At 31.8% G+C, this 9,539-nt stretch overlaps 1 long non-coding RNA gene across 2 annotated transcripts; it reads left to right on the plus strand.

The window, feature by feature from the left end:
* Positions 1-7,667: 7,667 nt before the first annotated feature.
* On the plus strand, positions 7,668-9,539 carry LOC136795993 (uncharacterized). Of its 2 annotated transcripts, XR_010843684.1 has the most exons (3): positions 7,671-7,921; positions 9,323-9,428; positions 9,503-9,539. It is a non-coding gene; the product is annotated as an uncharacterized lncRNA (long non-coding RNA). The 2 variants fall into 2 exon arrangements; XR_010843685.1 differs by lacking the exon at positions 9,323-9,428 and having other exon boundaries at positions 7,668-7,921.

Raw genomic sequence — 9,539 nt, forward strand, 5'->3', positions numbered from 1 at the left:
GACCCACTTTTAGTATTTACTTTTTTTACATCATTAATATATTTAATAATTTTGATTTTTAATTAATTATTTATTTTATAAGTTATTGCAAACGGACGTTAGAAATATACTTCATAAGATTAGAGATTTGCTTAAAATATCTGGATGGAATGTCAATCACAGATTAACATTTCTCAATATTATCATAAATTTACATTTTTAATGCATTATAGTTTCAGTATAGCAAGAACTGTTTCTTTCTTAATAGTTATTAATAAATTAATGAAGTTTATCTCAGGACTATACTATAGACTATACAAAGCATTATTTCAAAATTTTGAGACGAATTATGAACTTAAAAAAAAGATTCTTTTTCCCAACTAACTTTATACACTATTCCTCCGCTTTATCCTAGTATTTTTTTGTTCGTAGATCGTTCAAAGTGGAGGAAAAGTGGTGCGGAAAAACGGGCTCGTAGCCACACATGCTGCCACCGGTCGATATACTTGCGCATGCGCGTTCACTAATCCTGTAATCCAGGCCTACCGCTCATTAAATATATAGCATAGCTTGTACTCCATCATCTAGTTCGTCGGCACTAAAGTGATGTAGTCGTGAAGAATAGGTGTAGCATTATTGTTGAAGTTCTGAAGCTATACTAGGAGCGTCGCACGGTTATAATTATTGAACCATTAGATAAATTAGGGAACGAAAATTATAAAATATTGTTGTTTCGATAAACTAAAATTTAATATAAAAATCTAGATGACTACTAGCTAGATATAAATAAGACAATGATTGTGATTTTAATTATATTAAATTTATTTTCATACTTTGTTGCTTTGCTTAAATACACATAGCACATCTTACAAATCTTTTTTTTTAGATTTTATTTTGGGTTGTGGTATTCCCTAGATAGACAAAATTTAATTTATAACAACTCGAATAGCTTTAGGAAAGTCTATAGGACAACCTCACTAAAGAAAGTAACCACAGTCTACGGTATTATATTTGGAACACTTAAAATTCTAAATCAATCAAAACTTGTCAGACGTGTAACTGTTCAAGCAAAGCAGCGATTTCATTTTTAATTGAAAATATATAATTTATATAGCATAATAAAAAACGAAAAGCGTTCATTTTTATTATTTATATGTTTAACATTTATAAGGCGTTAAAAAATAAATAAACAAACGCTCTCTAGATATCAACTATAATAAAACATATGTTATAATTATTAAGTTAAAGCACAATATCCTAACAACTGTTATGCTTGTATTTTTATAACATAAATTTTAATAGCAATAATTATTAACTGCATAGCCTGTTATCATAAGGGTTATTGTTACGGTAATCGGAGAAATCTATCGCAATTTTTTTTATTTTTTTTACAATCAGAATCTATTTATAATAAGAGGTTATAACAGGTATTCGAATGTATGTAACATCCCTAAAGTAGTATAGTCCTTGTGCATAAATAATAAATTAACCTCTAATTTCCCAGGCAGCGCGGTAGCCATGGGGTATAGCGTGTGGCTACTAACTCTAAGGACCCGAGTTGGAATTCGGCTGGGCAGAAAATTGTTTTCTGTTACAGAGTCGCCGTGAGTCAACACCTGGTTCTTGGACCCTCCTGGGCTCCACCCAACCTCTTAAATTGGGTAAAAATCTGGCGGTGTGATTCTGGACCAAATCACCTCCTTTCACAACCGTTGCTTTAGTAATAGTACTTCTTTACAAAGTACTGAGCCCTCGACCCTTCATGGGTTGTAGCGGTACAGATTTTAATTTTTCTAATTTCCTAGGTTCAAAGCTGACTTCCTATTCAGTACTGAAAATAATATTTGCAGTAACCCAAATGTATCATACTGCTTATTTATGTGCTTAATTAAGTCAATCTAGAAACTAAAACTAAACGAAGATACTTAACACTTCGTTACCACTCTGTATTATATTGATATAGCAGTGTAGTGTGTAATTTAACAAACCTACTCATGTCTGGTCGTCTTTTAATAAATATGTAGGATAGCTTCAGTTTCACCCTTATTCGTTTTTCCCAACAATTAATGTCTTTAAGGCATTGGTTTAGCTATTAATGGCTTTAAGACACTTTTTTATGGCGATTGGTTGAGGATGGTATCTACTATGAGGAAATAGACTGTGTCGTCTGCACATTGTGCAATATTGCATTTTATCATTAAATTTGTTAATTTAATTTTCACCTTAAGACGAGGTGATTTCCATTGCGGAGTGCATGATTGTCAGTTATAAATAACTCTCATAATGAGGTGTTTATATTTTACCTTAGATACAATACGAGGAGAGAATGATGAGTGGTAACAGTCCAGTAAAAACAGCTTAAAATTTATCTGTATCTAGATAGATTTGAAAAATACGATGGTAAAAAGTTCACCACTCTCTAAGGATCCATAGCACGAATAACAAAGATTTTTCAATATGGCCGTCATATAGTCTTAGGTTATTGCTAATATCTCCTAAGCTATTGCAAGTAATTGAACTACCATTATCAACTAATTAACTGTATATTTAACGAACTTCAATTTGAGCCCTAATTGAGTTCTTGATGCTCAATAATTCCTGAGATACAGGCTTTCCAACCCCAATAATATTTTCTCCAAAAGAAGAGAAAAAGTCATTTTGTGAACTTATTTCGGCAAATATCATAAAAACTACTATATATAGAAAAATAATCATTATGAACTAATTTATGATTTATAAAACTTTCTTAAAATTGAGCCCTGATCTTCACTTTCAATATTTTCTTAGATGCAGTTTTTCTAACTACAATATTTTTATAAAACAAGGAGAAATATCACAAAGATTGCTACCCTTACGGTGATGCTGATTATAAGCAACTTTATGGTGCATTTAACTAGCTTCAGATTGAGCCGTACTACACAACTCTTTGTCAAATAGTTCCTAAGATATCAAAAATTTTTCAATTTATAGATAATTTTCAATGCTTGCAGTAAAACTATATCAAACTGTATAGATTTATCCATAATGGATTTGTTTATGGTCGTCATTTCCTCTGTAACGCCAACAGATAATACCACAGAGTAAACATTCAGGCATTGTTGACAGAACTTCGGATTTCGTGCTAAGTAGTAGGATTCTTGTTTTCATTAGACTTGGATGAAAAACATAAGAAAGTTGGATCCAATAAATTAACATCCCATACAAACAATTTTATGGATCCGTTTATGGGGTAGCATGAGGTAAATATTTATTGAAGATGTGAATAAACGTGTTTATGTCCAAATTAACACAAAATCTGTGAATACAAAAAAGACAATAGAAAACCCAAAGGGTATAGAAACAGTAGTTACGAAAACGCTGAGGTTTTCCAATGACAAAATAGTTCAAATAGGCTCACAACAATATATATAAACGGGAAGTTGTACAAGTATTAATAGAACGACCTTGTAAAATGATTGCGGAAACATTGGGAATATGAGAACCTCCAGTGTGGGAAGGGAAGGTTGTATGGTAGCGGCCTTCCTCTGTAATTGTTGGATCGGTAATCAAAATGACTTGAGCAATCACTAATACTTACACAGTTTAAACGGTCAGTTGTTATAAGACACAATCAACGTTAGAATTTTGGAACAAGAAAAAAATAGACATATGCAAATACGATAAGCACCGAAACCGTTAATACTAAACCGTGATTCTCGAAGATAAGTAGATTATTTTTTCAAAGTTGTAATTTCAAACGATAATAAACTGTTGTTCAATGCAAGAAGGAAAAAAAGAAGAAGCTCTATAAATAAAACCTTTATTAATGTCAAGGTAAAACATTTAAAAATACCAACGGTGAAGGTAGAATACAGTCTAAAGCTTCTTTAGATTACAATATTATTTATATTCACTTAATTCAATTTATTAAATATTGTAATCTCAAAACACATCTAATAATATATATATATATGTAATGTAAAACAAAGATTGAAATTCCCTATGTAATGAATCCAGTAATAATACCAACTAGAAGACGCAAACAGATCAACGTAATAAATTATTTGTAATAAAAACCTCATCCATTCTCTAGATTATGTAGACAAAGTGTGTCAAGAATTGGTGGTTACTTTGTATTCTTAAAAAATGTTTTAAGAATTTCGAAGTGAAACTCTTTAATTTTTTTTTGAAAAATTTAAAAAAAATACTGAAAAAGATATTTGAGGTTTTTGATTATTCGACCCTCCAGAGCACGTCGGTACGGAAAAAAATGACAAACAAGAAATAGTTTTAAAATTGGATTCTTAGAAATAGTAGAAGATAATCCTTCAAAACAAAAGTAGTAGAAGACCCTCTATAGCTTGAATCTGAAAAACCACAAATAGGTCTGATCGTCCCTGGTATCAAAAGCAAGGAGAACACTCCTGAGGTTAATATATGATAATCATTGAAAGATATGATATATCTTTCCCTGGAGCACATAAACAACAATTACCCAAAAGAGGAGCGGACTCCAATTTAAACAAATGCAACAACAAACGGAGAGGTAATATTTGATTATTAACTGAGCAAGAAGCTATTTTTGAAGCGTTGAAACTGGTTAGGACACTAAAGAGGCACAAAAACTCAAAAATTATGTTTCTTATTGATACAGCATCACTGTTGCAGACCCTCAAGTCGAAGTGGAAAAAAGGCTTAAGAAAACATGCCAAGGAACTTGAAAGTCTGATCAAGCACAAGAGGGGCATCCTACAGTGGGTCCCTGGACACTGTGCGCTTGCTGGAAACGGGAGGGCAGACCAGCTGGCCAAGTTGGGGGGCTTCTGTAGTTCAATTGTATATTTCAATCTCAGCCTCGATCAAATATAAGATGCTTAATAAATACACAACTAGGCAACGGTGGATTAGGAGTCACCCACATCACGACGTCGGATATGCCTTCTACCGTCTCACTCGACGACAACAGGTTCTCATTTTTAACTCCCGAGCGGGGCACAACCGTTCCATATTCCGAAAAATCCAAATTGGCACCACTCCTCTCTGCGAGTGTAGAGAAGGTGAGCATAATGCCGAGTACACACTCCAAACGTGCAAGCTGTTTTCCAAGCAAAGGAAACTGATGCAGCCCACTCCAATAAACCTCAGGAGAACCACAGAATTCCTCATTTTAATCTTTGACCTAGCCATCAAAGGGAAGAACTCAGAAGTAGAAGAAGAATTGGGTACTTTATGAGAGTCCTTCATTGAAAATATCTCTTCCAGAAGACCAGAGGTTATAAAGTCGTCTTCATTAAGAAGACAAACCAAGCTACATTTCGAAATTTTCAAAACTATTAAAAACAAGGTGATGTCTATCGAAACTTGGACTCTCAGGCATTTTTAAAAATAATGTTCAGCGTTCTGTGCGTTACTGTTCATCAAATTGTTAGTTAAGTAATTCACTTGAGAAGTTTGAAAATCATGACCGGCGTGGGATTGAGGCTTTGAAAGAAGCAACTGATTGAAAAAGCTTTTGGCCAAATGAAATGAGGTTTAACTTCTCAATAAAGAATTATTAAAAAAACAAACAAACATTTATTTTGTTTAAAAAATCACCATTGTTATCGAAAAATAGAAATAATGTTTTAATAATAAATACGTACTAAATTTTAATTAGGAAATTTATTACGTACGTAAGGACCTTGGGTAATCCAACTGAAATTCCGAAACCATGCACTTTAATTTGCAATATAGAGAATATTCGGTAAGAATATTTCGTTTTCAGTCAAAAAACTTATTGTAAAGTATATATATTTTTTTAATTTTTGGAAAAGTCTGTGATGAACATATTGTTCACTGAATAACGCCAGTTTCAATATTTAAGAAGTATATTTTTAACTATATTTAAAACAAAGGTAAATTAAAATAAATATTGTTCAGACCATCGATGGACAAAAATTAGTTATAAATAAAATTATAATTGTATTTTCAATGAGGTGAAGTGACAAAAAATCTTCAAAAATTTCCAATTTTCTTCACTTTTATCTCAATAATCCAAAGCAACTGTTCGTGGCCGTCGTTAATTATTATTTCATCGGTATTTATCATTATTGTTCTCTATAATTTCGTTTTTAATACTATCCTCCTTATTTAGGCAACCTCATAAAATTACAATAATATATATTACTGTCTACAACTATTAAAATTCTAATTACAACTTTAAAATGAGGAGAATCTTTTTTTATTTTTTAAACCTCATTGTTACAACCAATCTAATAAGAATAAACTGATAATGCTTATTTAGTAACAAACTAATTTAAAATTAAAATTTTATCTACAACAATTTAGTCAAAAGTATAAATCAATAATTAAGCAGATAAAGTATAGTGGTTCTTCATCAAAGCAAGAGAGGATGATTTATGAATAAACATTGGAATTAAGAGTCGAAAATAGGAATTAGATATAACGAAAGAGAAATGGGTCTAAAAAAATCAGAGAAAGGGCAAAACAGTAATCGAAATTAATAATTACAGTTAATTATAATTGCGAATTCGTTCAAATAATAATAGTAATTTTGTACCATTATTACAACTACAATGGTTCATAAAGCAGTTTAAATTACTAATCAAACTTCTAATTTAATATCCTAGTTTCAAATTAAAATAATTGTTATTGCAATCTTTTTTTGTCAAATCTGAGATAAGGTATATAATTTGGTAGTTCAGGATGTTGTGTTCAAAAAGTGGGCACAGTAAACAGTGCAGTACTAAGTACCTACCTCCTCTTTGGTTCTTAAGAAAGCAAAGATGTAGTACTTTCGGAAAGCAGGATAAACTCAATATAACTCAATTTACCAACAAGAATAATAACCAGGAGATCTCAAAGATGAATCATACAAAACAATATAAACAATGTTTGGAATACATACGATTTGAAATAAAACCAATTTTTGTTGTTGTCAGATGTGTCATTGTTAAAACAAGGCAGTGATTATTATAAAATGGTGAACTCATTATATGCACATACTTGGATTTTATATATTTTTAGAAAAAACATAAAATTTTGAAATTAGATTTAAAACAAAAGCCACTCAAGGATGTAAAGCATCATTATTAATATTTTTTTTTTAAATATCTATTAGTGTAAAATTAGTGTTTTTTTTATTTATAATAAATAACGGACATAAGTATGAACTTAATTATAATTAGTATAATGCAATTACTGGCTTACCACAATAAGATAAGGTACCCATTGTATTTATCTAATTAACACATAACAGCTATTATTGTATAGCAGACTTTGCAGTAATCCATTTAAAATTTATAGAAGAGTTGGAATAGTTATGTTTATTTAAGAATAAAAATGCTGATTCAGTCGCCTTAGAATTTATTAAAAAATATTACTACTTCTTTCTTTACATTAGGCTTTGCCCAAAAATAATTGCAAACTAGCTCCAAATAAAATAAGTTGTCTTCCCCTAACAATTATCATGATCTTAAAGTATTGTTATTGTTACAATACCTTGAGATTGCGAATAAGGCTGAAAAGTTTTGGACGTGATGGAAATAGGTTATTAATATGTCACTATTGCAATCAGACATTCTAATTTTAAACTATTCTTTCGCCCTAATATCCAACGGAACAGTACGCCAGCCGTATCTACATGGTTAAAAGGAGCTATGAAAATATAAAACGATTTGATGAAACAAATTATCGAGTCAATAGTCATTCAAACCAACTTGATTATCAAACACATGTTCGACAGTAGTTTGTTCAAAATAATTCCTTAGTTTGCGAGAGATGATTTCACCACATGACCTATCAGCCATAACTGAAGAAAAGATGAAACAGCTGAGGTCCAGCAATGACCCGGTTCTTAGAAAGATGGTACTGGTGAACAATCTCCTGTTAAAGACGTCGACAGGAGGATGCGGAGACGGGATGTATAAGTTAAGAGATGTGGAAATAGATGATGTCCGGGAGGGTAAGAGAAGTAGTTATAACTAATACTAATAACAGAACTAAAAGTTCTTTAGCTATAACAATGAATTATTAATATATAAAGTAATATACCGAATCGTGAACAAAGGTCAAATCTCAAATTGGGCGAGCTAGATTGTTCGAGTTCGTGTTGGACCCGTGCGTGGAGAGCCTCACGCTATTCTATAGGGCAGCCCTTTAATAGAAACTTAAAATTACTGCTTTAGCTTCCAGATATAATTTTTTTTATGTTGCTTTTATGGGATTAAAGTCATGAAAATTTAAATATATTACCTAAAAAGTGTTGTAGAGTAACGGATTTTGAGAAGAGATATTATCTACAGTCACAATAAAACTACTGGAAATATTTTACTTTGACAATGAACTTAAAAACAGAAAAAAATAGTCATTACACACAATAGTTACAATTCTATAAAAAATATTTTTAACAGGAGGTTACTAAGGTTATTTACAAATCCGAATAATCGATAGCGATGTGACGTCACCATATTTTTATCCACTTCGAATTAAAGCTGAAGGTAGTCACAAAAACGTTCCTAAAGAAACATTCGTGTAATTACCTCCCACCAGCTAAACGATTTTGATCTATTTCACAACCTACTCCAGTCTTGCCATGGCAATCGTATCTTTTTAAGTTTTCCTCTTCCATTAAGACAACCTTGCCAAATACAAGTGGTCGTAACGTTTCCGAAACTCCTCTCGTAGTCTCTTCCAGTAACGGAGTATTCGATTTAATTTAGTGTAGTCATGAATTTGTAACTGCTTTCCAGCTATATTCAACACTATAAAAACATTCTGTAGTTCCTCTGTATTTCCCCGGTAATTCATAACATCGTGACATCAACAGTCTGGGAAAACAACCATGAGTTGGTACGTCCACTGGATCCATGTTTTCCGCATCTTTTTACAGTTAGTTCTCTTATTTTTTTAACTCGATACTTTTTGCATAGTCTTGCAAGTTGCATCCAATGAAAAATCTTGACTCCCTCAGGAAATAATTTGAGCACAGAATTGGTAAGCCTAGAACCTATCAAAAGCTCTAGTTTAGTAATGTAAAGTTTTTTAATAGAGCTAGTTTTTGAAGCCTTGATGGCCGAGAGGCGTAACCTTGAGGCAGAAACTGAGCCGATTCTGGCGTATTGAAATTTGTTTCCTGGCGGATGAATTTATATCCATGGAATGAATCTCGACATTCCCACTCTGGCTAGAATAGGTTGGTAACCTGTAGGATATCTACTCCGTATGCTCAAAACGGCCAAATATAAAAAAAATATACCTTGAGCTTGTTTTTTTTCCTGTTAAAGATTAACTCCCACTCTGGTCTCAAAATTAAATCTCAATGATTTTCTTTTCTTCATAAATAATGCTATTTTCATCCACACAGGTAGATCAGACAATGAACCATCACTCGAAAACATCCCTTTGCCGACTATAGAAACCGATCAGATTAGTTGAATTAAGTTGGTTTAGGCTGTTTTTTATAAACATATGTATGTATACATGTATTGCACTCAGTAACTATAACTATTAACCTCTACATTAATAAAAAAAAAATTGTTTATAGGAAAATAGCTAGCAGATATGTAACCGATGAACTGGAA

Source organism: Halyomorpha halys, unplaced genomic scaffold (genome assembly GCF_000696795.3).
Source record: "Halyomorpha halys isolate HHAL.00 unplaced genomic scaffold, Hhal_1.1 Scaffold723.1, whole genome shotgun sequence".
Lineage (NCBI taxonomy): Eukaryota > Metazoa > Arthropoda > Insecta > Hemiptera > Pentatomidae > Halyomorpha > Halyomorpha halys.